Below are 27,058 nucleotides of genomic sequence, written 5' to 3'. Positions count from 1 at the left end.
GTATTGAAAGATGAGATTCTTATCTTGTATATGAAACTTAAAACCAAGGTATACTAAATATTGCAATATAAGGAATCTGCAGTGTCGCTCCTTTTCCAGCCCCTAGAAATGACTCATCTCCGGCAAAAAGTGACTACTCTCATTTTCACATAACTTTTAAACTGATTTTTTAAAAATAGATAAATGACAATAATTTCACAAAACAGAGTAAATACTATAAAGGTTATTTTAAACACTTCTTGAGGGTTCTGGTAGTGTAGTGGTGTAAAATCTGGTGACAGGTTCCCCTTTAGGTCATGGCCTCTTTTGGAATCACAGGAGCCAACATTTTTTCCATTTGCTGTGTGAGGGATGTTCTTTGAGGGGCAAGGTTCATGTTAGAATTGCATCATTTTTTTTTATCACAAAGGAAAAGGCAAACGGATATAAATGGTAAAAATTTATATATTTTCCAGCTTCTGCAGCTTTTGTTTCTGTCCCATCCACAGACGGTCCAAACCAAGCAGAATTTCCTTAACAAGCAGCCAAAGCACTGCAGAAAATGAAGTGAAATGCAGTCATGTTGCGAGTCTCCGGCAGCGTTCAACCCTTTTTTTAGCAATGTTGGTCTTGATCATTAATGTATCTCTGTTCCTTCCGATTCCCAGGCCTCAAATGTCACATACTGTAGCATCTTTACTGCTCAGTCTCATTCAAGTGAATGGGGTTTACTTGCAATACCGAGCGCTGCCACAATACAATGTATGGCGCTGTGCTTGGTAGACTGTGAAGGAGTCGATTTCTGGGGGTGCGGGATGCTGATTTGATATAAATGTATCACTTATTGTAAAGATCAATAACCAATTCAAAAACTAATTCTGGAATACCACCAATGACACGGCTGTATGTGTGGGGTCTTTGCCCTGCTCCAAAATAAATCATTTGTGAAATCATTCTTCCATTTTTTCATACCTGCCTAAAACTTTTGCACGGTGCTGTCTGATCAGACTAGGAAGCGAATAATAACACATTTCCTCTCCGTCCTTGACATGTGTAATTAGATAAGACATTCCCTACGGTTACGCATTTTGCAAAGGTGATTCAAGTCAAATACCTAAGTGACCAATAAATCTTCTGCTACCCACAGGACTGTTCCAAGACGTATAATTATCTTGTCAGTCAGCTCTGTATTTGGGAGGATGACATGGAAAATCGAGTCCCCTGGTGAACGCCGTCCAGTTTGAAGATGTTGATGTCACCGTTACTGAATACTAAAAGGCTGCAGACGGATAGATGTGATATTGGAAGGGATTGGGTATAATTTTCAGCTCACTGTGTTTTATGGATATGTTCAGAGTATAAGTCAGGAAAGCTCTTGGTGTATATGCTGAATGTATACGTAGACTATATTGGAAGACGGAGGTATCCTACCGGAATGCATTGAATGCAAGTCACGTCTTTAAATCCTGCTTCCTCCTGCTGAGTGATTTATACGCTCAGCGGAGGCCATAATAGCCTATGGGGGACGGATGCCAGTGTATTGCATCTATCCCTGGCCTCCACGGACCAGATCATCTGGCAGGTCCCAATGATAGGTCCATGTACGGACAGTTATATCTACAACGAATGCTCTGTATATTGGCAGCTGCCAATGTTCACCCCTTCTCCCGCTTTGAGGGTCGAGGGGTGAAACCGTACAAGGTATCCCGAGCATAGAGTGGGATAGGTCCTAGAACTCAGTTGTAGGGATACGCTTTGTATCAGTTGTAGGGTGTGAAATCAGCCATAAAAAAGCTATGTGCATAATTATATGTTGGTCGAACCTACAAATATCAGCAAAACTCTCCAACTTTTTATGCCTAATCTTTTTTACTTTTACCCCACTCCCTATTTAGAACACATCAGGGGGTGTGGACAGTTCTTCCCTAGGAGATACTATGGGCAGGACACATGAATAAAAACACGAAATGGGGTTTTACTCTTATATTCTCAGTGATATTCAACAGTGGACAATAAATTGTATATTTGTCTGCCGCTCCAGTCATGGGGAATTAGGGTTCCTGAACTCATGATTGGATCTTTCCTAGCGATTGAAGAATGTTGTCTAATAGGACAATGATGGAACCATGTTATCCATGTGTCTATGGGGACAACACAAGTAAAAGGACCACCCTCTTCCTTATGCCTTACTACTGGTTCAGGTACGGTCTGACCCTTGAGGTTCTCGAAGTAAGGGTTCCCCAATATGGCCGTCTTGTAGCCATGTGGATGCTGATGCTCCACTAGGGGATTCTGGGAAAATATGCAAATAAGTTTTCCAGGATGGGATAAGGAAAACCACACCATTTTTAGCTACCTTGTAAGGCAACTCCCTTGACATCAAGCATGACCTTGAGGAAGCCTATGTTATTAGGCTTCCTGAAGGTCATGCTTGATGTCATGGGTAGCTAAAAGAGATGCGGTTTTACTTATCCCATCCTGGAAAACTTATTTGCATATTTTACTTGAGGTTCTCCAATTTCTGGTATCTGACACTGGAAGTGATATCAATGGCTGGTAGAAGTGAATGACCAATAAATCTACGGCAAAAACGAACCCTAGCTGACAGCAAGTTGCTCTTCAGACTATTGGTCAGCCCCCTGATTCTGATACAGAAGATATGGAAGTTTCGAGAAACAAAGTTTAACACCAAAAAAGTACAATGGGAGAGATTTATTAAGCTGCCTAAGAGTAATAATGTGCAACCAATCACAGCTCAGCTTTCATTTTACAAGTCATCATGAATATTTTAAAGGGGATCTGTAATTGGTTACCATGGACAACTAAGCCCATTATTACTCTTAGGCAGCTTGATAAATCTCCCCGAATGAGCTTACCCGTTCCGTACAATCACACAATACAAGCGGTTTGTCTCTATGTAGCGATGGATCTCTTTATCTGTGAGGAAATGGATTGTTCTGACATAAAAAAGTGAAGTTCTAGAGGAATAAAGTCCACTGATGTGTGTTATATAACAAGGATAATACAGGGCCAGCAGGTTTACACATTGCATATCTATAACAGCTCAGTCATTCTGTGTTCAGACCAGGATACGCCTGTTATCTCTTATTTTATAAGAGTCAATAAACAGGTGTAGCCGAGACGTGATGCAATGATATCACCGGCCGTGTAATAATAATGGTGTCAGGCTGCTGTATGTTATCTGTATCACTCACATGATCTGGACACGTAACACGAGTATAACACCTTCCATGTAGTACGAGGGGGGTATCTGGGCACAACCACTTTCTAATTTGGTCTCATGGTATCATTCATCTCACAGCAATCAAGCTGCCAACTATCCGTAAGGTCCAGGAAATCCATGTCCTTGGAAAATTGTGTCCCTTAAATGTCCTTTGTGTTTACTATATCAGACATGTCATATATTCAGAAGCAGTAGTGGATAATACATGCATTTTGGGTGGTAGCCCGGGCCTAAGCTTTCTAGGAGGACCATAGCTACCCAAACCACCCACCACATCTTATACTGAGAAGAACCTTCACCCATGAAATCCTTGTACATCTGTTCCTGCTCTCAATATAAACAAGTACACTAGAGGTCCTCCAAGGGTCCTGAAACTGCAGTCAGCAGCCGGTAATAGGGACTCATCCTCCATTCCCCAAGAAGCTGATTCTAGTACCAGATATAGAAAGAGTTCCACACTTGTAGGGTTTATGATATTCATACAGCGCCGGGCCCATGGCAGTCTTATTCCGCCCCTGTTCAGAAGGTGGCTGCTTAGGCCTATATTGTACATTAATATACCGTAGTTTATACTGTCAGGCTTAGAGGTTGTGGATCCTCTGAACCACTGCGGACGATGGCACAAGCCACTACCTGGGACCGGAGTCTAAGTGGCACCCGGTTTTCACCAGAGCCCGCCGCAAAGCGGGTTGGACTTGCTGCGGCGTGGTACCACCAGGTCGTTCCACAGGCGTGACTTGTCCGCAGTGGCAGCCAAGGTCGAGGTACAGAATCGGCAGGCAATCTCGTAGTCGGGGTCAGGCAGGAGGTCAGGGCGGGCAGCACAGGTTCGTGGTCAGAGTCGTAGCAACAGGTCAGGACAGGCGGCAAAGGAGCGTAGTCAGAAACGGAACTGGGGTCACAACAGGAAATCTCAAGAACAGCACAAGGCATCAAAATACAGCTTTCTCTAGGGCGCAAGGCACAAAGATCCGGCAAGGGCAACAGGAAGAGGCAGGGTTAAATAATTAAAGGGAAAAGGCCAGCGCCAATTAGTGGCGCGCTGGCCCTTTAAATTTACAGAACTTGCCGCGCGCGCGCCCTAGCTGTCGGGGACGCGCGCGCACAGCCGAAGGGGACGAGGAAGCTGCAGATGGAGCCGACGCCGGAGGGGCAGGAGCCGGGACCCGTGAGTAGCGCTTGCGGTGCGCTGGCGGGGGACCGACGGCACGGGTGAGCCCGCGATCCGTGACGGGGATCGCGGGACCACCCGTGACAGTACCCCCCCCCCTTCGGCCTCCCCCTCTTTCTGGGCTGGAGGAATCTCTGCAGGAGATCCTGGTCCAGGATATTGTCCTCGGGCTCCCAGGATCTCTCCTCAGGCCCGAACCCCTTCCAGTCAACCAAGAAGAACCGCTTACCTCTTACAGTCTTAGCATCAAGGATCTCCTTTACCTCATAGATGTCAGAGGAGTCGGCCACTGGAGCAGGAGGAGACAGCTGTCGGGAGAAGCGGTTCAAGATGACAGGCTTGAGCAGGGATACATGGAAGGAGTTCGGGATGCGCATGGTAGGAGGAAGGCGCAGCTTATATGAGACTGGATTGATGCGATGCATCACCTCGAAGGGACCCAGGAAACGAGGACCGAGCTTGTAGCCAGGAATTTTAAGCCGGACGTATTTGGAGGACAGCCAAACCTTGTCACCAGGAGAGAAGACGGGGGAAGGTCTGCGTCTCTTATCGGCTTGAATCTTAGTTTGCGTCGAAGCCTGTAATAAGGAAAGGCGGGTCTGCTCCCAGATGGTTTTTAAGTCCTGTACCAACTCCTCAACAGCAGGAACATCAGAAGCCACGGGTAGAGGTAGAGGCGGGCGAGGATGGAGTCCATAGTTGACAAAAAATGGAGCGGAACCTGCTGATGCAGAGTCCAAGGAGTTATAGGAGAACTCCGCCCAAGGCAACAATTGGGACCAATCGTCCTGACGGGCAGAAACAAAGTGGCGTAGATAGCAGCCCAAAGTCTGGTTAACTCTCTCCACCTGCCCGTTCGACTGGGGATGATAGGCAGAAGAGAAGTCCAACTTCACCTGTAGTTGGTTACAGAGAGAACGCCAAAATTTCGAGACAAACTGTACTCCACGGTCAGAGACTATGTGTCGTGGAAGTCCATGGAGTCGGAAGATGTGGTGAAAGAACTGTTCGGCAAGACATGGAGCAGCTGGCAAACCTGGCAGAGGAATAAAATGGGCCATCTTAGAGAACCGGTCAGTCACCACCCAGATGACAGTATTGCCTGAAGAAGATGGTAGATCCGTGATGAAATCCATAGCAATATGAGTCCATGGACAGCTGGGTATTGGCAACGGCAGAAGAAGACCAGCAGGCTTAAGACGTGAAGGCTTATTCCGGGCACAGGAAGTACAGGCACCCACAAAGTCCCGGACATCTCTGGCCAGGTCTGGCCACCAGTAGAATCGGGTAATGAGGGCGATAGAACGCTGCACCCCAGGATGCCCAGCCACATGGGAGCAATGTCCCCAAGACAGAATTCTCCTCCGTAGCGCAGGTCGTACGTATGTCTTGCCAGGAGGTAATAGACGAAGATCCACTGGCGCGGCCAGTACAAGTCGGTCAGGAGAGATAACATGACGAGGAACCGGTTCTTCCCCAACGACATCCGAAGCACGAGAAAGGGCGTCTGCCTTGATGTTCTTCTCGGCCGGACGAAAATGAATGAGAAAATCGAACCGGGTGAAGAAGAGTGACCAACGAGCTTGGCGTGGGTTGAGTCGCTGAGCAGTCTGGAGATAGAGGAGGTTTTTGTGGTCTGTATAGATGCTGACCGGAAACCGAGCTCCCTCCAGGAGATAACGCCACTCTTCTAGGGCAAGCTTGATCGCCAATAATTCTCGATCTCCTATCCCGTAATTCCTCTCCGCGGAGGAAAAAGACTTGGAGAAGAATCCACAGGTGACTGTGCGGCCTTTGGGACCCTTCTGCGTGAGCACTGCTCCGGCCCCTACAGAGGAGGCATCCACTTCCAGATGAAAAGGCTTTTCAACGTCGGGACGCACCAGGACTGGAGCCGAGGCAAACAAAGATTTTAAGTTCTTAAAGGCCTCCTCAGCTGCCGAAGGCCAGAGTCGGGGATTGGCACCCTTCTTGGTAAGTGCCACAATTGGAGACACCAGAGAGGAAAAACGTGGAATGAACTGGCGGTAATAATTCGCAAAGCCCAGAAATCGCTGTATAGCGCGCAGTCCCACTGGGCGAGGCCACTGAAGAACCGCCGACAGCTTGGCAGGATCCATACGAAGGCCTTTGTCCGAGATGACATAGCCGAGAAATGGAATACTCTGCTGATGGAACAGACACTTTTCCAGCTTGGCATAGAGACGATTGGTCCTTAATCGACTGAGTACTTGTCGTACTTGGACTTGGTGGGTCTCAAGGTCCGGAGAAAACACGAGGATATCGTCCAGATAGACCACCACACAGACATAAAGCAAGTCTCTAAAGATGTCATTCACGAACTCCTGAAAGACGGCTGGTGCATTACAGAGTCCGAACGGCATCACCAGATATTCGAAGTGTCCATCTCGGGTATTAAAAGCGGTCTTCCATTCATCCCCTTGGCGGATACGAATGAGGTTGTAAGCCCCACGAAGATCCAACTTGGAGAAGATCTTGGCTCCACGAAGGCGGTCAAACAACTCAGTGACCAATGGCAACGGATAACGGTTCTTAACCGTGATTTTGTTAAGACCGCGATAGTCTATGCATGGTCGGAGTGACCCGTCCTTTTTGGTCACAAAGAAAAAACCTGCACCAGCCGGGGAGGAAGACTTGCGTATAAATCCCCTCTGCAGATTTTCTCGGATATAGTCCGACATGGCTGAGGTTTCTGGTACAGAAAGCGGATACACACGACCCCGTGGGGGAGAAGTGCCCGGCAACAGATCCACAGGACAATCGTAGGGGCGGTGAGGTGGCAACGTCTCAGCTTGCTTCTTAGAGAAGACATCACGAAAGTCCTTATAACATGCCGGAAGACCCTCCAGGGCCTTAAGGGACACAGAAGAGACCAGAACTGGCACAGGACGAGGCAAATCCACACAACGAGATTGGCAGTCGGGTCCCCACCGAAGGATCTCCCCCGTCTTCCAGTCAAGAACGGGTGCGTGGAACTGCAACCAAGGTAGACCCAACAGGATGGAGGATGTGGAACGTGGAAGCACAAAAAAGGACAGGTTCTCCTTGTGCAGCACACCGACTTGCATAGACAGTGGCTTGGTGTGGTAGTGGACCGGGTCAGAAAGGATTTGTCCACTGACGGAGGAGATGACCAACGGCCTTTCAAGACGGACCACAGGAAGGTGATGCCGGGAGACCAAGGCGGCATCCACGAAGTTCCCCGCGGAGCCTGAGTCCAAGAAGGCAGAGACCTGGATCTGGGTGCCGGTACCCACGCTGAGAAGCACCGGTATCATCAAACGTGGAGAAGCTTTGCTCACACCTAGGGACGCTTCTCCCAAGAACCCTAGGTGCTGGCGTTTCCCGAAGGTTGGGGACGGATTGGGCAAGACCCCAGGAAGTGTCCAGGACTGGCACAGTAGAAGCAGAGGTTTCCCTGACGCCTTCTGATACGCTCCTGGGGAGAGAGTCTGAGCCTGTCCACCTCCATAGGCTCCTCCACGGGTGGTACATCTGGGGGCTGGAGCGGTCTTTGAAAAGCTGGAGCCAGGCGAGGCGTCGTGGGCGAACTTGCGGTTGCTCTAGGCGTAATTCCTCAGCACGTTCTCTAAATCGCACATCAATCCGGGTGGCTAAGGTGATAAGACCACCCAGGGTAGACGGCAGATCCCGAGCGGCCAGAGCGTCTTTAATATGAGGGGCAAGTCCCTTCTTAAAGGTTGCGGACAGGGCCGCATCGTTCCAGGAGAGTTCCGTGGCCAAGGTACGGAACTGGACCGCATATTCTCCCACGGATGAGCCCCCCTGGCGGAGATTCAACAGCGCAGTCTCGGCAGAAGAGGCCCGTGCAGGTTCCTCAAAAACGGACCGGAACTCCGCCAGAAATGCAGTGAGATTGTCTGTGACCGGGTCGTCTCTGTCCCAGAGAGGAGTAGCCCAGGCCAGGGCCTTACCAGAGAGAAGGCTGACGATGAAGGCCACCTTGGAACGTTCCGTGGAGAATTGAGACGGCATCAACTCAAAATGCAGGGAGCACTGGGTTATGAAGCCCCTGCAAGACTTGGGATCACCATCATACTTCCCGGGCATAGACAGCCGTAGCCTCGGTTCAGCGGCAGGAAGAGAAGCCGGGATAGCGGGAGCCACTGGAGCGGCCTCAGGAACCTGTTGTTGCTGCTGGGTGGCCAGCAGCTGCTGCAGCATGGCGGTAACCTGTTCCAGCTGTTGGCATTGAGCGACAATCTCTCGGGATTGTTGACCCACGATGGCAGCCAGAGTCGGCCGAGTAGGAAGCGGCACCTCAGCGGGATCCATGGCCGGATCTTACTGTCAGGCTTAGAGGTTGTGGATCCTCTGAACCACTGCGGACGATGGCACAAGCCACTACCTGGGACCGGAGTCTAAGTGGCACCCGGTTTTCACCAGAGCCCGCCGCAAAGCGGGTTGGACTTGCTGCGGCGTGGTACCACCAGGTCGTTCCACAGGCGTGACTTGTCCGCAGTGGCAGCCAAGGTCGAGGTACAGAATCGGCAGGCAATCTCGTAGTCGGGGTCAGGCAGGAGGTCAGGGCGGGCAGCACAGGTTCGTGGTCAGAGTCGTAGCAACAGGTCAGGACAGGCGGCAAAGGAGCGTAGTCAGAAACGGAACTGGGGTCACAACAGGAAATCTCAAGAACAGCACAAGGCATCAAAATACAGCTTTCTCTAGGGCGCAAGGCACAAAGATCCGGCAAGGGCAACAGGAAGAGGCAGGGTTAAATAATTAAAGGGAAAAGGCCAGCGCCAATTAGTGGCGCGCTGGCCCTTTAAATTTACAGAACTTGCCGCGCGCGCGCCCTAGCTGTCGGGGACGCGCGCGCACAGCCGAAGGGGACGAGGAAGCTGCAGATGGAGCCGACGCCGGAGGGGCAGGAGCCGGGACCCGTGAGTAGCGCTTGCGGTGCGCTGGCGGGGGACCGACGGCACGGGTGAGCCCGCGATCCGTGACGGGGATCGCGGGACCACCCGTGACATATACTTTATGTTATAAGTATTGTGTAAGGTGTTGTAGATAAAAAATAAATAAATAAATCCACATTGCTTCGTGGAAGGGGGTGTAGAGCACCCTGGTCTTAATCGCGCATGCGCCGTACCTACAGTCCATGCGTAATGAAGTCGGGTTAGACTCAGTGGGGTTTTAAGTGTGCCATGGACCATGGGCTGTTTACATGACCAGGCCCCCCTAATGAAATGTCCACAGCAGAGCCTCCCTTTACAGAAATGTCCACAGCAGAGCCCTCCTTTACAGAAATGTCCACAGCAGAGCCCCCCTTTACAGAAATGTCCACAGCAGAGCCCCCCTTTACAGAAATGTCCACAGCAGAGCCCCCCTTTACAGAAATGTCCACAGCGGAGCCCCCCTTTACAGAAATGTCCACAGCAGAGCCCCCCTTTACAGAAATGTCAACAGCAGATGCCCCCCCTTTAAACATATGTCTGCAGCAGGGCCTATCCTTTACAGATATTTCCACTGAAGAGCTCCCCCTCCCCAATTAATGAAATGTCCACAGTAGGGCCCTCTTGAAAATAAATATACTCTATGGCTTCTTCTCCCTGCGCCTCCGGCTTATCCGCTTCCTGCCCGCGACCCCGAGGAGAAGACAGAGATAAGTAAGAGGATGAAGACCAATGGCAGATCTTTGTATATTAGGATCCACCATTGGTTAGACTACATTGGAGTTGCTTAATGACTGAGCAGGTGGCGAAAGCTCTGGACTGAGATAAGTATAAGGGTTTGTTTTTTCATTGCAGATGCAGGCAAAGATTAGAGAAATTTGGCCACCGGTGCATAAGGACTTGTGAATGGTTAAACGGAACCTGTAATTTTTTACATGATGGCAGATTCCAATAGCCTCTGGCATGTTGATTTCAAAAATGCCTTTGTCATGCATCTGAATAATTCCAGTGCTTTTGAATCTTTTTTTAAACATTACCAGGCTCCCTACAAGCAGTGTGTGGTGAGTCCCAGGGGGAAGGCAAACAGGAATTGCCTGCGGTGTTAAGCTTAGGTAATTGGTTGGAGGCAGCTGAGGAGGGGCCAAAGGACGGGGAGGGACATGACTGAGGACAAAGAAGGTGGCATTGAATCATTTGAACTACCCTCCCCCATAAGGACTAATCATTTGCTGCTGGTAGGGAGCCAGGTCATGTTAGGAACTGGTAAAAAGCTCTGGAATTATTCATATGAACAAAAAAGCCATTTTTTAAATCAACATGACAGAGGCTATTGGAACCTGTAAAATGTAAAAATGACCATCCTTGTAACAGGTTTCCTTTAAAGGAACTCTACCATTTGCTTTTATGCATCAATATACCTTGAGAACGCTGTAGCTACACTGATATACACTGAAACATAACTTGTTTAATCCCTGAACTGAGTGGTTTTGTCGAATAAACAATTAAAAAATTATGATAATGAGGCTCTGTCTCTCCTGTGGCTGCCCTGGTGCTCTCCTTCTACCCTAATTATGGACTGCTCCAGCCTTGTCCTGCTAAGAATACATAATCACTGTTTTGTCCCTGACAGGCAGAAGTAATCAATCGCTGCACCATTCCCCAGTTGCTGTGTATGAGTCATCCAGTTCAGGTTGATTAGTCCTGTCAGGACAGTTCAGGCAGCTCTTTATGTACAGGAAGCCAGTCTGCACCCAGCTTTCCCAACGTCCTGAAATCTATAGTTGTTTTTTGAGTAAAACTACTCCATTCAGAGAGCATCAGTGTAGCTACAGCATTCCTAAAGTATGTTTGGTTCTCAATGCATAAATACAAATGGTAGATTTCTTTAAAGGTCATAAATACAATAAATATAATATAAATGTATTAACCATGACTTGTACAAATCAAATTGGCCAGGACTACAGTACCCCCCCCCCCCCCCCAACAGTATAAATGTAAAGCCTGGTTTACGAATGGGCTCAAAATGAATAAATATTCCCCAAAAATACACAGGTCCCAGAGTTCTCTGTTACTTAGCTGCTGAGTGACTATATTTGAGCAGATGCTTAGCAAACAGTGCGGCCAGCGATAATTCTCTATGGAGTCTGAAAGACTCCCTGATGGATAATTATCACAGAAATCTAATAATCTAATAATAAAAACGGGAGAAACTTTTTTTTTCTTGTTCACTAGCCTCCCCTGAAATTATCTTATGAGGAGACGTACACATGCACAGACATGTATTCCTCATTGTATAGGAGAGGAGCAGCATGTCTAAGGCAGAGTCTACATTTATAATGAACAATTTTAACAGGTTATCAATATTAAAGTCCTGGGCATCTCCTATAATAGTCATGCATTATACATTCACTTTATATTTGCTGTTCCATACATTTGTGTTGCCAGTATTGCTGTTCAGGAATCTTTGACTGTAAAGCTGGGGGGATCAGATTTTCCAGTGACCATATGGATCGGCTTTCACCTGAAACTGGGGGAAACCAATGTATTCATCAAAAACTGTAAAATAAAATAAAAAGATCTCTTTAGTAAATGTGTCTTTTGCCTGTGGAGACACCTTATTTTATGTAGTTAGTAGAAGCAGAACTATGAAAGATGCATCTAGATTCCAGGATTGTAGTAGGACTTGAACCACTCCATTGTACTGGTGTGTGAGATCTCTTCAGTGAACACTGCCCCTCCCCCCTGCTCTGAGTAAGCTTCTGTTTAGATATTACAGCAGAGGAGAGAGACATGGAAGCAGATTGAATGCAGAGCTAACACAAAATAGCAGTTTGTGTACAATCTGCCACTGGGCCAAGTCCAGCTACAATCCTGTAATATAAATGCATTTTTTCACAGTTCTGCTGCTGCTATCAACACATGCAAAGGTATGGTTACACACATCTCCAGGAACAATAACTTACACTGTCTATAGATGTCTATATATGTTTGTTCAAACGTTGTTTAGTTATGCTCAGAACTGTTATTAAAGGGAATCTGTCACCAGAAGACCTTTTTACCATCCCCGTACCCATAGAGGATTGTACACACACTGTTAACATTTTTTATATGAAAAATTGGTTTTACAGAACAAAAGATAAGTTCTAGTTTACCTTACAATGACATGTGCTGTGTGACTAGTTAAGTCGCCCCCTGGGCAGGGCTGAAGAGGAGTAGTCCCCCCCCCCCCCCCGGTTCATCCTCAGGAAACGGCTCCCCGTGTGTGATTTTGAAAAAACGAATCCCGCCCTTCTCCCGTTATTTTAACCCCCCAGCAGACGTCACCCATCCATGTCATTCACGCTGTACGGAACTCTCACTGGTGACGCGTCAGGCATTCTCGCGCCTACGCGGTTTGCATCTCTCGTAACGTGTGCATGGACATGCACAGATGAAGCGGTGTCGGCTGCAAGGTCCCCGCATTCATCTGCACTTGCACCACATTACGCTGCCGACTCGGAGTAGCTACGCACTAAGCGTAGCTCCCGGCGCCTCACAGTCTACGTAGCTATGCCGAGTCTGCAGCGTTTTTTCATACAAATGGGGACAGGAGGGGGGGGGGGGGTGGTCTCCTAATGACAAGTACCCTTTAACTGAAACTTTGCTGTGGACCAAAAATTATGTGGTCATTTTGGGAAAGGGTATATTCACACGATCGTAGCGGGCAGACGTCTGCATAGGAAGGAGGATAGGCGCTGCACACCCCTTCCCTTTTCATAGAGCAGCGCAGGGCAGCCGCTGTATCACGGCGCAGTATAGGGCATGTCCTATATTTTGGTGTGACTGCACGGTGATCGGGCACCATAGACATTAATGGGTCCCCATATCGGTGCCCATTATGTTCATGTGAATGAGCCCTTAGATTGATAGGAGGCCATCTATGGTTATGTGTGTGGGCTGAGATGTTCAATATCATCACTGTGCAATATGCAGATGCCCTACAAAGCATGACATACGATTTTTAAAAGTACAGTCTCTAAAGGAAATCTACCATCACAATCCATCATGATAAACCAGGGACATTACTCATAGATCCAGGCACTGTGACTGTGGTGATCGTCTTATATGTGCTATCCATGGCCTCCTTTATTCTAAAATCAACTTTTCCTAATGATCCTGAAGGGTCACCCTAGCTAGCCCCTCTGTGTTGCAGCTACACAGGCTGTTAGTGTGGAGGGAGATTGCCCCCTCCCTGTGCTCAATACTGCTGAGAACACAGGAAGTTCATGGGAGAGGAGACTGAGATGTGCTTCTGCACTGTGTAACAACACTTTGTAAAGCCACAGCAAAGTGGGGCTGGGGAAGCCCCTCTGTCTCATTAGCATAATCTTAAAAGTAGATTTTAGAAGGAAGGAGGCCAAACAAATATAAGAAGATTACCACAGTCACAGTGCCTGGATCTATGAGGAAGTGTCCCTGGTTTATCATGACGGATATTGATGGTAAATTTCTTTTAAACGGTTTCCCATGAAAATATAAAATCCCCAAGTGGCTCCTGCGTTTCTGCAGCAAAAATTACAGTTTTATCACATTTGGTTACATTTACTATAAAAACAAATTTTAAAAATCTCTGTAAAACAAAAAGTTATAGCTTTAAATATAATTATTAACAAGTGTCTGATATTTGGGTCCTTTTAGGTCTGATCGAGGGGTTAAAAAGTCCCACAATTCAGAAGGGTTGTGTAAGGTAGAAAAAAAACCTAACCAGTGATTGGCTGCTGCAGTGACATAGATGGGGGAGGTCATTGCAAGTAAACGAACACAACAAGTGGTGGCACAAGGCGTCTGCATTTGCTTTTCGGCTACATTCGGCTACAATCCCTTTAAGTAATATTTTGAAGGGGGTCTCCAAATCCTACCAAAATCTTGTTACTGATGACTTTAGAAACACAAAACTACAAACTGAGGCCATCACGTCCCAAGTTGAGTTCTTTTTTATTGTAAAAGACATCACATGACCACATGACAATTACTGAAACTCCCCTGTAAGTAAGTGGTGATAAGGCGGAGCCGTCTCCCTGTATGCGGCACTGTGTACACATAACACTGCGCTGCAGCCCCGCCAACCCGACCACCGACCTTCCTATCTGTCTGCTGGCTGAGAGCAGGCCAGTGACGTCACTAGGCGCGGCCGTTTTCATAGGACAAGTGGACGGTGACGCGGGTGGGCGGATCTGTGTGAGACGTGCCGGGGGCGGGGACTAGGGCGGAGCCCTGTGATGGCCGCAGAGGTGTTGGGAGAGGGGAGAGTGTGACGCTCGGCAGCGGGGGAGAAGAGCAGGACGGCCCGGCTAGGGGAGGCCGAGGACGGGACAGCTCCCGGTACGTGTTCTCCTATGCAGTCATTACATCCGTGCGGGGGCCGCTGCCTCATCCATCCTGTGCAGCGCTGTCTCCCCCCTCTGGGAGTCTCACACCCTTTGTACAGCGCTGGCTTGTGCTCTTCCTCACCCTGTGACACTGTACTTGTCCTGCAGTAAGGCTCAGGATCCCTGCACCAGCGCCTAGATAATCACTTACTGTATTCAGATCATTGCCTGTGCCACCCCCTGCCCCTGTGCCCGTCACCCCCTGCCCCTGTGCCCGTCACCCCCTGCCCCTGTGCCCGTCACCCCCTGCCCCTGTGCCCGTCACCCCCTGCCCCTGTGCCCGTCACCCCCTGCCCCTGTGCCCGTCACCCCCTGCCCCTGTGCCAATGCCAATCCCTGTGTCACCTCCTGCCCCTATGCCCACCCGCACCTGTGCAACCTCCTGCCCCTGTACCTGTCACCTCCTGCCCCACCTCCTGCCCCTGTACCCTCCGGCTCCTGTGCCACCTCCTGACCCTGTGCCCACCACCCGTGTCACCTCCTGCCCCTGTACCCATCACCTCCTGCCCCTGTACCCGTCACCTCCTGCCCCTGTACCCTCCGGCTCCTGTGCCACCTCCTGACCCTGTGCCCACCACCCGTGTCACCTCCTGACCCTGTGCCACTGCCAAACCGTGTGTCGCCTCCTGACCATGTGCCCGTCTTCTCCAGACCCTGTGGCCACCCGCTGCTGCGTCACCTCCTGACCCTCCTCCTGTCACTACCTACGTCACCTCCTGACCCTCTTCCCGTCACCTCCTGACCCTCTTCCTGTCACCTCTTGACCCTGTGCCCACCACCACGTCTCACCTCTTGCCTGGCATCTTCTGACTCGCCACCAATGTTACTAAAAGACTGTTTCCCATCTCCCATGTTACTTCCAAACCTTTGCTTGCCACTTGCTGACCCATGACCCATTTCCTATGTCATCCATAGACCCCTGCCCTCTGTTTTCTGACATGTACCAACATCCTTTGTACCTGCTATCATGCCACCTCCTAACTTGGTGCCTACCGCCAGACCATTGCATGTCACCTTCTGCCTATGACATTACCAAACCTTTGTCTCCTACTGACCTGGGCCACTACAAGAACTTTAACTTCACCTCCTGACCCATACCTGCCTCCTGTGTATCACCTCTAGACTCTTGGCCACCTCCTCGCTTCCTGATCTGTGCCCACAACCTGTGACACTTCCAGACCTCTCCTACCACCTCCTGTGTTACTGCCAGATTCTTTTCTGCCCCCTGTCTCCTTGCCTGACCTGTGCCCCCCACCCCCTACTCGTGCTTTTCACCTACATCTCCACCTGACTCGTCTGTCCTCCCATGATCCGCACCCGATTCCTCTAATGCCACTAGACCTGTGCCCGCTGCTTGTCTGATCACCTGACCTATGCCCACTGCCTGACATGGCTTGACCTGCCCCTACCTGTGTTGTCCACTACTTCTGTGGAGTTTGGATCTTATGCTCCCCACCTGCACCCATTGCCTGTATTGCCACTCAAAACCTTTAACTTTGTAAATTTAGAATCCAGCATTTCCTTTCCTTCAGCCTGTCTGTGCCATCTCCTTGTCTGTAGCACAGCTGAGAAGTCGTATCTATGTGTCATTGGTGTCTGGCGGTCACATTGCTGTGATAGAAGCCTGTGGGGCCCTGTCTGTGTGCTGCCTGGGCCCCGCTCTGCCTCTCCTGCTCCTTTGTTGCAGTGTCTAGGTTGTGTCCCCCTTTGATCTCTTCTCTGGGATTTGTCGGCCCCTCCTTGTAGACTTTTCCTCGTCTTCCTCTGTACGTTGCCCCCCTTCTCCTCTCGGCCGGCTCGTCTCACTGGACTGTCTGTGCCGCAGACAAACAAAGCTGAACAGTTCCTGGTGCAGGACTGGTGCGTGCGCTAGTGATCCCGGGGGCCAGGACGTGGGGCCCCGCACTCATCACTTGTGCTGTATGTGACATTATATGTCTGGTCCCGCATGTGCTATGAGGCCTTGTGGTCGCTTTATGCCCGTGTTATGGGATATCAGTCTGAGTATATGATGCCTGTGCTCATGGATTTTGCATAATTTGTGTTCCCTCTGTGCCCGGGGTCGGCGGACCCGTGAGCCCCTCTGTGCCCGGGGTCGGCGGACCCGTGAGCCCCTCTGTGCCCGGGGTCGGCGGACCCGTGAGCCCCTCTGTGCCCGGGGTCGGCGGACCCGTGAGCCCCTCTGTGCCCGGGGTCGGCGGACCCGTGAGCCCCTCTGTGCCTTGTGTATCAGCCCCTACCCCCTCCCCCCTTTTCCCCGTGCTCAGGGTCAGCGGAATCGTGCGCCTCCCTGTGCCCGGGGTCTCTGATGCATTCCCTTAGGCTCGTCTCCTGCTTTCTCCCTCATTTTTAGACTTTCCGGTCAGATCTGGACATTTGTTGCAGTGTGTAATGTTCTCGCTGCTCCGGTAATAAATTTCTGATTGATCTGTAGAAAATATCTCCCTTTAGAATCTTTCTCTGGGCTTCCTCCGTGTGGTGTATAGAAGCCGGATCTTACAAGTTGTTTCTTCTTAAACGTAATCCACGTAGGAATCTTGTAAGTGCCCCCTAAGGGTCCATCCACATGAGACGCCTCCGCTATTGCGCTACCACCAGTGATGGTGGACTTGACCTGCTTCGGGTTAAGAGTCACTCTTACAGGGTCTGTTCACTTTTGTTGAAATCTGTGCCCCCCCCCCCCCATACAACTAATGGAAACATATTACTTTGTAAATCGTTTGGAGGAGTGTTCCGTTTTGTGTATGCAGCTCCTGTGCTAAAGGTTGGTGCAGTTTCCCGTCTGTGGTGACTACACTGTAGTCCTGTATTGGCGTATACGGTAAAGTTTTTCGCAGACCCTGTTCACCTAACGGAGGAGAAAACAGTGTCCTGATAACCTCCATCTGTCCGCTATGCTTCAGATTGTACTCGCCCTTATAGATCACCACAGCAAGTACACGTAGAAACTCACACCAAACTTGCTGCTGATGACTGGTCCGGCTCCTGTCACACTGTGATGCGCAGGACAGAACCGCCTCCCTGACTATATAGAAATGCTTTTAGGAAAATATAGAGAGGAAAATAATCGTACTGTCCTCCCAACAGGCAAAGGTTGGGACCAATGTGTTGCTGTGCTGAGGCATCATGGAATTGATAACAAGGAATAGAGAAAGTGGAGAAATCTAAAATTTGAGGTGTCTAATCAGAACTAACAAGAGGCTCCATTGCATGGTATAGATCTGCAATGTGTGATTGGATGCGCCTGTATAACCCGGGTGATCAGGACCTGCTGCGCTTGGAGGCCCGGGCTGCAGAGTCTTCATAGTGTCATGAAATGTGACAAATATGTGTGCAGGTAATTCCTTGTAGTCCGTCGCTAGTGACACAATGTTACATCATTGCATCTGTGTATTATCTGTCTCTCAGCAAACAAGCCGCCTGATGCCTGCGCTGCGCTGGGACGCTGCCGCCAAGTGCACACGTTGTTTAACCCTTTACCCAGCGGATTGTATGTCGTGTTTTTAATAAAACAAGTTGGAGAGTTTTATTTTTTATAAAAGAGACCCTTTACCTCCACGTATTCGATCCCGGTCTGCCCCTAGAGCAATGGCTAATAAATAACTAAGAATTGGTGAGCGCTATGTAATTATAGTCATATAATAGTTTGCTACACTTAAAGGAACACTCCAGACATAACATATACTTCTATCCCCTGCACACAGCATCGGTGAGGCCCAGAGAATACCTGTACCCGCACCCCAGACCCTGCATCGGGTGTCCACAAGTGTCCCTTTACCGTTTTTTTTTTAAGGGGCTTTTCAGTAATGTGTGTCAGAAATAAAAATATCCCATACTTGTCCTGCACCCACAACAGATAATTCCAGCGGCTTCATCCAAGGATTTTAGTCCTAAAACGGGTGTTGCCACTTTCATTTTCCATGGAACTTCACTTCCTGTGTTGTCTCCTGGTCCGAAAACTCCAGACATTTGCTGAAGTGGGTCGTCTAACCCCCTGGAACGTCTGCTCAGACGCACGCTCGAAACCAGAACGTCAGAATCAGGAGCTGGTATGGACAAGTATAAGCAGTCCTGGGGTCCTGGGTTCATGTCCCACCCAGGTCAACCTCTGCAAAGAGTTTGTATGTTTTCTCTGTTTGCTTAGGTTTATAATAATAATAATAATTTCTTTATTTATATAACGCACACAGATTACACAGCCTGCACAAAGCTTGTCAAATTTCTCCCTGTCTCCATGGGGCTCACGATCTAAACAACCTAACAGTATGTTTTGGAGTGTGGGAGGAAACCGGAGGACCCGGAGGAAACATGAAAAAAAACAAAAAAAAATTGTCTGGTTCGCTCACCCAATCACCTGTAATTGCCTTCATATGATGAGTCCATGCGGTGGTGCATGTCTTAAGGTCCTCGGCTCTGCGACCACAATCATGTAGAAATGTAAAAAGAACGGCACTCCAAACTCCCACAACGGTACTGTTCAATGAAAGCTTGTCTTTATTCACAAAGAGTGGAGTACATCATATGGAAAACAGCAAATTGGATTGGCGCGTTTCGACGCTACCACGGGAATATGATTAAGAGGCGGTAGCGTCGAAATGCGTCAATCCAATTTGCTGTTTTCCATATGATGTACTCCACTCTTTGTGAATAAAGACAAACTTTCATTGAACAGTACCGTTGTGGGAGTTTGGAGTGCCGTTCTTTTTACATTTCTTCACGACCCGGAGGAAACCCACGCAAACACGGAGAGAACATACAAACTTTTTGCAAATGTTGACCTGGGTGGGGTTCGAACCCAGGACCCCAGCGCTGCAAGGCTGAAGTGCTACTCACTCCGGGTCCTCCGGTTTCCTCCCACACTCCAAAACATACTGGTAGACTTATTAGTTTGTGAGCCCCATGGGGACAGGGACTGATTGACAAGCTCTGTGCAGCGCTGCGTAATCTGTGTGCGCTATATAAATAAAGGAATCATTATTATTAAGTATAATATGAGATTGCGATCCTGTCACTCCATCCCCACCCACAAATCGGCTGGTTGGACCTCTGATTTCTTGTCACGCAATGTTCGGTATATTGGTTAAATCACTTTTTTTTGTAGCTCGGTCTTATGAATTGGCCTGAGCTGCAATATCCAGTACAGCCACTATACAGTGTATGTCACTGTCTTTGGTTGGCAGTGATGAAACTGTGGTCCGTTCTGTCTAATGCTGCTAATCTCCGGTCTTATCAGTCATGTACTAAAAAGTGAGGTCTCTGATCGATGTCGGCGTTTCTGGTCATGTGACCATTGAGGCCAGTGATTGGTCACAGCGTCAGTATCCCTATTATATAACGCCCCCTGTAGTCCTCCAGAATCCCTGATTTATGTAGATCAGTGCATTGGTGTCAGTAGTGTCCTCTTGACCCTCCATGTCCCGCCATGCTGAGCAGCGTCAATCATTGTCAGGTTACTGTCACTTCCAATCTGGTTTAGTTTTCAGCATTTCGCTTGTATTACAGGTCGCGCCCCTAGAGACTATAACAAGGCGCTGGGCCTCTCCCAAGTCCCATAAATAGAGATTTGTAGTGAACTGATGCCATCTGTGCCACTCCTAACATAATGTTATAGTTCACCAGTCCCTCTCGTCATAGAGGCTTACAATCTTTTTTGTATGTTAGTGGTTTTCTTCAGAGAGTAGCTGGGAGTAGTGATCCCTACATTTCCGGCCTTCAGGAGGTCTCTCCCCATGCCCCTGCATGCTGGGAGTAGTAGTCCCTACATTTCCGGACTTTAGGAGGGCACGCCCCTGCATGCTGGGAGTAGTAGTCCCTACATTTCCGGACTTCAGGAGGTCTCTCCCCACGCCCCCTGCATGCTGGGAGTAGTAGTCTCTACATTTCCAGCCTTTTGGAGGGCTCTCCCCACTCCCCTGCATGCTGGGAGTAGTAGTCCCTACCTTTTCTCGTGTCGGGCCTGGGTTTGCTGGCGTACGGTATCTCTGCTGCCTGCAGGCGTCTTCCTATAATGCAGTCAGCGTTTCATTCTTCAGACGTATTAAATAATTTTCTGCCGTAGATTTCTAGGAAATGATTCCTAAGAGGAATGGAGGAAAGTTAATGAAATGCCGGATGAATGTGTAACCCCACTTACACATAAACGCTGGGTATCGGTGATAAGATGTGTGATTGGCGGGTAGGCACAGAGTCTGCAGTACAGGAAGCATCTCTGCCTGCTCCGAGATCTGCAGAGGAGCCATCTCTCCCCGAAACTGACCTGCTCCTCTGTAGTAACAACTACGGTCATATATACGCCCGACTCCCCATACACATGCACACTAGGCTTGGCTGAGAGTGCATGTGCTCTGGATATTGAGAAGGGAATGGGCTGCTTCCAAACACTGCAGTTAGTGTCTGCCAGAAACTTTCCCTCTCTCCCCTTTCTGGGCACTGGCGTGCTCGGCTCGGGGGCACTGGCGTGCTCGGCACGGGGGCACTGGCGTGCTCGGCTCGGGGGCACTGGCGTGCTCGGCTCGGGGGCACTGGCGTGCTCGGCTCGGGGGCACTGGCGTGCTCGGCTCGGGGGCACTGGCGTGCTCGGCTCGGGGGCACTGGCGTGCTCGGCTCGGGGGCACTGGCGTGCTCGGCTCGGGGGCACTGGCGTGCTCGGCTCGGGGGCACTGGCGTGCTCGGCTCGGGGGCACTGGCAAGCTCGGCTCGGGGGCACTGGCAAGCTCGGCTCCTATCCTTGCATGCAAGGAGTTGACAGATGTACAGTAGAGATGCTTGCTTAATGCAGTTTCTTCTCTGCTCGTTTCCTTACATCAATCCTTTATCTGTCATCTTTCAGTTTTATATTTACTTAAATATTCTTATCAGCAAAGGTAAGCACCAGACCGAGCCAATTCACATCTTGTTTCATCAGATATTGTTAAAATGAGGAGATAGGACGTTGGCCTACCGAGAAACCGGAGGATCCCTTTAATTCCCGACGCTGGATTATTGGACAGTGGATAAACTCTCCAGTCTTGAGTCGTTTTGTGCCGCTCTGTCTCCTGTTCCAGTTTTTGAGATTTCCAGTTTTTACTTATCTGAAAGACTTTGGAATAAACATCAGCTCGGCTCCTCCTGCTCTATAACAAGCTGCCTGCAGATTAGTAATGGGAAGTCTGGCTCTTCTTTGTGAGCTGGATTATTAGGCTCCGCTCACTAAGAAAGAGCAGTCACTTCTGGCTCCTGAATGGCTCCCTATTGCATGGATAATAGGGAGCTGCAGTCCAGCCAGTCACCCCAACGACCCATCCCTACTGCAGATAGGACATTATGTGCAATCTGCTCAGCTCCTCTTGCTCTATAACATGCTGCCTGCAGATTAGTAATGGGAAGTCCGGCTCTTCTTTGTGAGCTGGATTATTAGGCTCCGCTCACTAAAAAAGTGCAGTCACTTCTGGCTCCTGAATGGCTCCCTATTACATGGATAATAGGGAGCTAAAGTCCAGCCATTCACCCCACTAAACACTACTTTTATCCCGATTTTATCAGATTAAAGGGGGTGTGGTGAGCAGTTTTGGGGCAGGGTTAGGTGAGCCTTTGGCTCACTGAGGGGAGCCAACTCCCGTCATTCACGCGAAGGAGCCGGCTCGTTCGCGAACGACCCATCACTACTGGAGATAGGACATTATGTGCAATCTGCTCAGCTCCGCCTGCTCTATAACATGCTGCCAGCAGATAGGACACTATGGTTATTTGACTTTGACTAATCCGCAGCAATTTCACCCCAGGAAGTGGAGTTTTGGGGGCTCGGTGACCCTTTTTAAACAATATTTTTAGGTCTGTGATCCAGTCTGCAATGTGACGTTCTTCTGGCATGTAAATCTTAGATATAAGGAAACTCTGTATCTTCCGGATTTGTTATCTGAATTTGCTAATTATCAGTGACCGGGGCTGGGAACTTGGCCAGAACATGTAATGGTGTCCTCATTACTGCTGTGATTGAGAGGAGATGTGTAATTATATGCAAATCCCATCACTGCAGATGTCCTGACCGGCCGCTTCCCTGTGATGTGAGAATTCATTATACGACAATCTGCGGATCCTAGAGGAGCGATGGGTTATCCCTCTAGTAGCGGCAGAGACCCCGCTGCATACAATGTGTGGTGCCATTGCCGTCCACTCTTGTGCAGATTGTTCTTCCATTGGGTCTTTGAATCTCAATAAAACTTTGTGGCTTCTTTTAATAAATGGGATGGGAGCTGCAGTGTCCTGGTACGGCCAGTAAACAGAGGACGGTGTTATCTGCTGACAACACTGCCCTATTTTTCTTACTTATGGCACATGGAGGCAGCTGGGTCTGGGTTGCAGACCACCACAAGTCAGATAACGGTGGTCTACCCTGAGAACAGGAGTAAAAATCACTCAGACCTTACATGTGCTACATATCCCACATAGTAGACCGACCACAGGATAACTTTATTTGTCTTGCCCATCCACCTCAACTTTCCTCAGAGTTAGAGAAGTTTTGTTTCTTGAGAGAGCTGAGCATGAAAGAGTGGCCTCCTCCATCTCCCTTTTCTTAAGAACATTCTTGTGTTCTTTGTAAGGTCCTTCCTAGAAGCTACTGGTCCCTACCTAAATTGCATCCTACTGGGTGAACCTACCAGAGGATACCTTATCCACCTTTCCTCAGAGATGGAGCAGTTCTGTTTCTTGAGAGAGCTGAGCTTGGAAGAATGGCCTCCTCCATCTCCCCTTTAACATTCCAGTCTTCTTTGAAGGTCCCTTCTAGAAGCTGCTGGTTCCTGCCTTACACTTCCATTGTATCCTACTGAGTAAACCCCCCACATGATACCTTATCCACCTTTCCTCAGAGTTGGAGAAGTGTTGTTTCTTGAGCAAGGTTACCACGGCCTCCTCCATCTACCTTTCCCAGGGAGCTTTCAGTGATGGTCCAAATGTGGACAGTGATGTAATTTGAGGTTTCTGCTGGTAGTTGCTGTTCCCGGCATCTGGTGCTCCTCTTCCCACCAACCAAGAGTCTGTGGTAAATTGAAAGGATCTGGTTTCTTGTGGGTCATGTTCTTTGCCAACCCTTCCGTATTGTCCTGGCAGCAGTCCAGCACTCATGGTGTTCCCTGGTGTCCGGGCATGAACAGTCTCATCATTGGTTCTCCATTGAAAGGAGCTTCTCCATGTTATTACTTGGCACTTTCATCTGCTATCCTCTCTCTGCATCTTCTGTGTCCTTCCCTGTTTGGGTGGGTGTGGGGGGGCCCTATTTATATATAAACAATTTATGGGGATGGCCAGTCTTTAATTTGGAAATACCCCTTAGAGACACGTTTAATAGATCCGTTATTTTTCATGACATTGCTGTTGAGGGACGCGCTCCATAAACTGATTTGCAGGATACATTCATATAGCGGCCAGCCGGGGGCTAGTAGGTGCTATCTGGTGGAGCCCTATGGATACGTAAGCACGAGCCTTCTTGACGTGTGATGTGAATGCAGCTTCAGATGGCTTATTATTCCTTCTATTGATCGACACAATCCAGACATATCTCTTCATATTTATTGATGGTGCTCTGTGGGTTTTTGGATTGTTCTGGTTTTCACATCTTCTTCTTAGACCTTTTTGAGCAGATCATCCAGGGGACAGAAACCTCCCATTAGAATACACAGACCGATCACCGAGGTGTAGATCCATCTGAATTTTGGTTTTGTTATTTTGAGCTACTATCACTTTCAGCAAATATTTGATATTGTTTGTGTGCTGAAAATTTTTCCAGTTTTCCAATTCCTCATTGTTTCCTAGATCTCTGCTTGCTGTCATTCAACAGGAAGCTTCATTGTTTACTTCCTGTGGATAGAAATCTGGCCCTGGTCATGTGATGTCACACAGGTACACAGCTCTTTATATCTCTGGTCATGTAATGTCACACAGGTGCACCATTTGTTATATCCTCGGTCATGTGATGTCATACAGGTGCATGGTTCGTTATATGACCAAGAGTATCCATAGCCGTGTGTTTATAGCAGGCCGTGCACCTGTGTGACATCACATGACCAGGGCCAGATTTCTATCCCAAGGAAGTTAACAATGAAGCTTCCTGTTGAATGACAGCAAGCAGAGATATAGAAAATAATGAGGAAATGATACAGAAAGTATATTGAAAGATTGTATAATGTTTCATTATACTACATTACAACATCAATTAATTGTTAATTGAAAGTGAACCATCCCTTCAAGGAATATGCATTTTTTTAAGTGTAACCATATTCTTGATACCTGCCATTAATTTACACTTAAACAGCTTGTATCAAGTTTGATTGTTGTTATCCCTGATCCACAGGATAATAATCTGAGTACAGACCCTTCTGTACTTCACCAAACAACATGCCTGATGTGATCAGAAAGATGACATTTTTAGATTTAAAATGACACCAGCAGCATGTTTCTAGGTGCTGTAGAATCAAAGATAGGTGCGTCTGTAGTGACACTCCACCTGCAGCCTCTAACCTTGACTCCTCTCAGAAAAATATGAGTATTCTCTGCTCGTTTTCTTTATAGATAAATAGGTGAGACTTTACATAAGCGAGAATTCCATAAAGAACATTTCATGACTGAGCTGAGGCGGTTAGTATTTTAATGGAGTAAAATCTGGTCAGTTTTAGGGAGTCTCAGATCACCCCACAACTGAAAAAGTTTTCAGCCATTTGCCAGATAGAGAAAAAAAGTTACTCGGGGCACCGTGGACGGAGCTGTGCATGCAGATACAATGATTGTGAAGAAAAAGGTTGTAGCAAGAAGAAAATTAATGTTTTACCTAAAGTGTCTGATTTATTAAGAATTATTAAAATTTTATGTAGACTTTAAGACTTTTTTGAAGACTTTTACAGCTGCGCCTCCATGGAAGATCACACAGTTTAGGGTCTGTTTCCCCAGTAGGATGGTCTCCGGCCCCGGGCCTCCAGGATCTGTGGATTTTTGCGCTTTCATTTATTTGTTTTGTCAGTACAATTGTTTGGGCCGCGTTCCCAGTTATTGTATTCCCAGAGACGCGCCATATGTTGTAGCCTCCTCGCAGCAGAAATGAGGGCGTCTTGTGTTACGGAGCCTGGAAAAAAACTGAGGCGGCTTATACCCCCCCCCCCCATACACAAACAAGATGGCCATTTGTTGTCTACGGTTTCACTACTGGTCAAAGTATTACACCACGGGGACAAAACTTGTAATAAACCCTAGTTTAATGCGAGATGCATAGGACACCCATAATAGTTTTTGACCTATCCCATTTAAAGGGACACCGTCACCAGATTTTACCTCGTTGTAAAACCAGCCCCCTCAGGTAAGGGAAGAAATGTCCTTTTCTAGATTTATCTGAGACGAGTCAAGTTTAAAGGTTGCAGGAGGAGGGTCACTTCTCATGTTGCTGGTTTCATATTAAAGATAAGAATCTCATTGATTAGATTGCTTTTAGTGCTACAGAAGAGGAGATGCAGGCAGTCAGACATAGTTGAGACTGCAGATTAATATTGTATATTCTACTTTTAATAAAACGGTCTGTATCTCCGGTTATGTAGATCACCAGAAAATGGCCGCAGATGGAGGGTCATGTTGTCATTGGGGGGTCATTGTTCTAACTGTCCATGAACAATCTCCCTGCCAGGACCTCATGACAGTGCCCATGAATATAAGATGGCAGGCAGATCACAGAACCACAAGTCCGATGTGAGCTAAAAGAAGAGATTATTATCTTCCAGCTGACGTGTTTTCTAGGTCCCATAGACAGAAGAAGGAGTGACACTTAAGTGACACTTCCTCCTTCAGCCTCTAAACTTGACTCATCTCTGGTAAAATATGACTCTTCTTTGCTTATTTACATATAGCTTTAGAGGAGATTTAATTTTGTATAGTTAAACGAGCGAGATTTCACATAAAAGAGGGAATTCTCCAGAAGGATATTTTGTACCTTATCTGAGGGAGGCTTTAGTTTCGTGAGGTAAAATATGGTGACCATTTTGACTGGAGTGTTCCTTTTCGGGCTGCTTTCACACGTGGCGCTTACATTGCATTTTGAAATGCAGTACAAGAACTGTGGAGAGGAAATTTGCTTAATTACGTTGCCGTTAACATCACATTAACATTGCATTTTGTAAGCACAAATGTTAACATCAATGGAATTAGGCCTCTCCTACATCTCCCCTGTTGTATTGTGTTTCAAAACGCAATGTGGACGCCACAAGTGAACACGGCCTTAAAGGGAACCTAATTTGAATAATACATGGTGCAGGGCCTGAAGGAGGGATCAGGACATTGTATGCCTAGAACCTGGAGTCCCGCT

At 48.3% G+C, this 27,058-nt stretch overlaps 2 protein-coding genes across 7 annotated transcripts in view; one reads left to right on the top strand and one right to left on the bottom strand.

Moving 5' to 3' along the window:
- PSKH2 (protein serine kinase H2) overlaps nt 1–14,510 on the bottom strand; it is a 60,407-nt gene extending 45,897 nt beyond the window's left edge. For 2 of the 6 annotated variants that reach the window (XM_072151592.1, XM_072151596.1), the window contains exons 1-2: nt 12,484–12,556; nt 11,763–11,887 (exon numbers count right to left, since the gene is read on the bottom strand). The gene's annotated coding sequence lies outside the window, so the exon portion shown is untranslated. Of the gene's footprint in view, nt 1–11,762; nt 11,888–12,483; nt 12,557–12,684; nt 12,790–14,449 lie in introns of those variants that run through there. The other 4 variants (XM_072151594.1, XM_072151593.1, XM_072151595.1 and 1 more) reach the window with 4 other exon arrangements.
- A 24-nt stretch (nt 14,511–14,534) lies between these two features.
- The window catches only part of WWP1 (WW domain containing E3 ubiquitin protein ligase 1), a 65,543-nt gene continuing 53,019 nt past the window's right edge, over nt 14,535–27,058 (top strand). The window contains exon 1 of the mRNA XM_072151589.1: nt 14,535–14,692. The gene's annotated coding sequence lies outside the window, so the exon portion shown is untranslated. The remainder of the gene's footprint in view (nt 14,693–27,058) is intronic.

This window comes from Engystomops pustulosus, chromosome 5, assembly GCF_040894005.1.
Source record: "Engystomops pustulosus chromosome 5, aEngPut4.maternal, whole genome shotgun sequence".
NCBI classification, from domain to species: Eukaryota; Metazoa; Chordata; class Amphibia; order Anura; family Leptodactylidae; genus Engystomops; species Engystomops pustulosus.
This window is presented reverse-complemented; position numbering and strand designations above follow the sequence as displayed.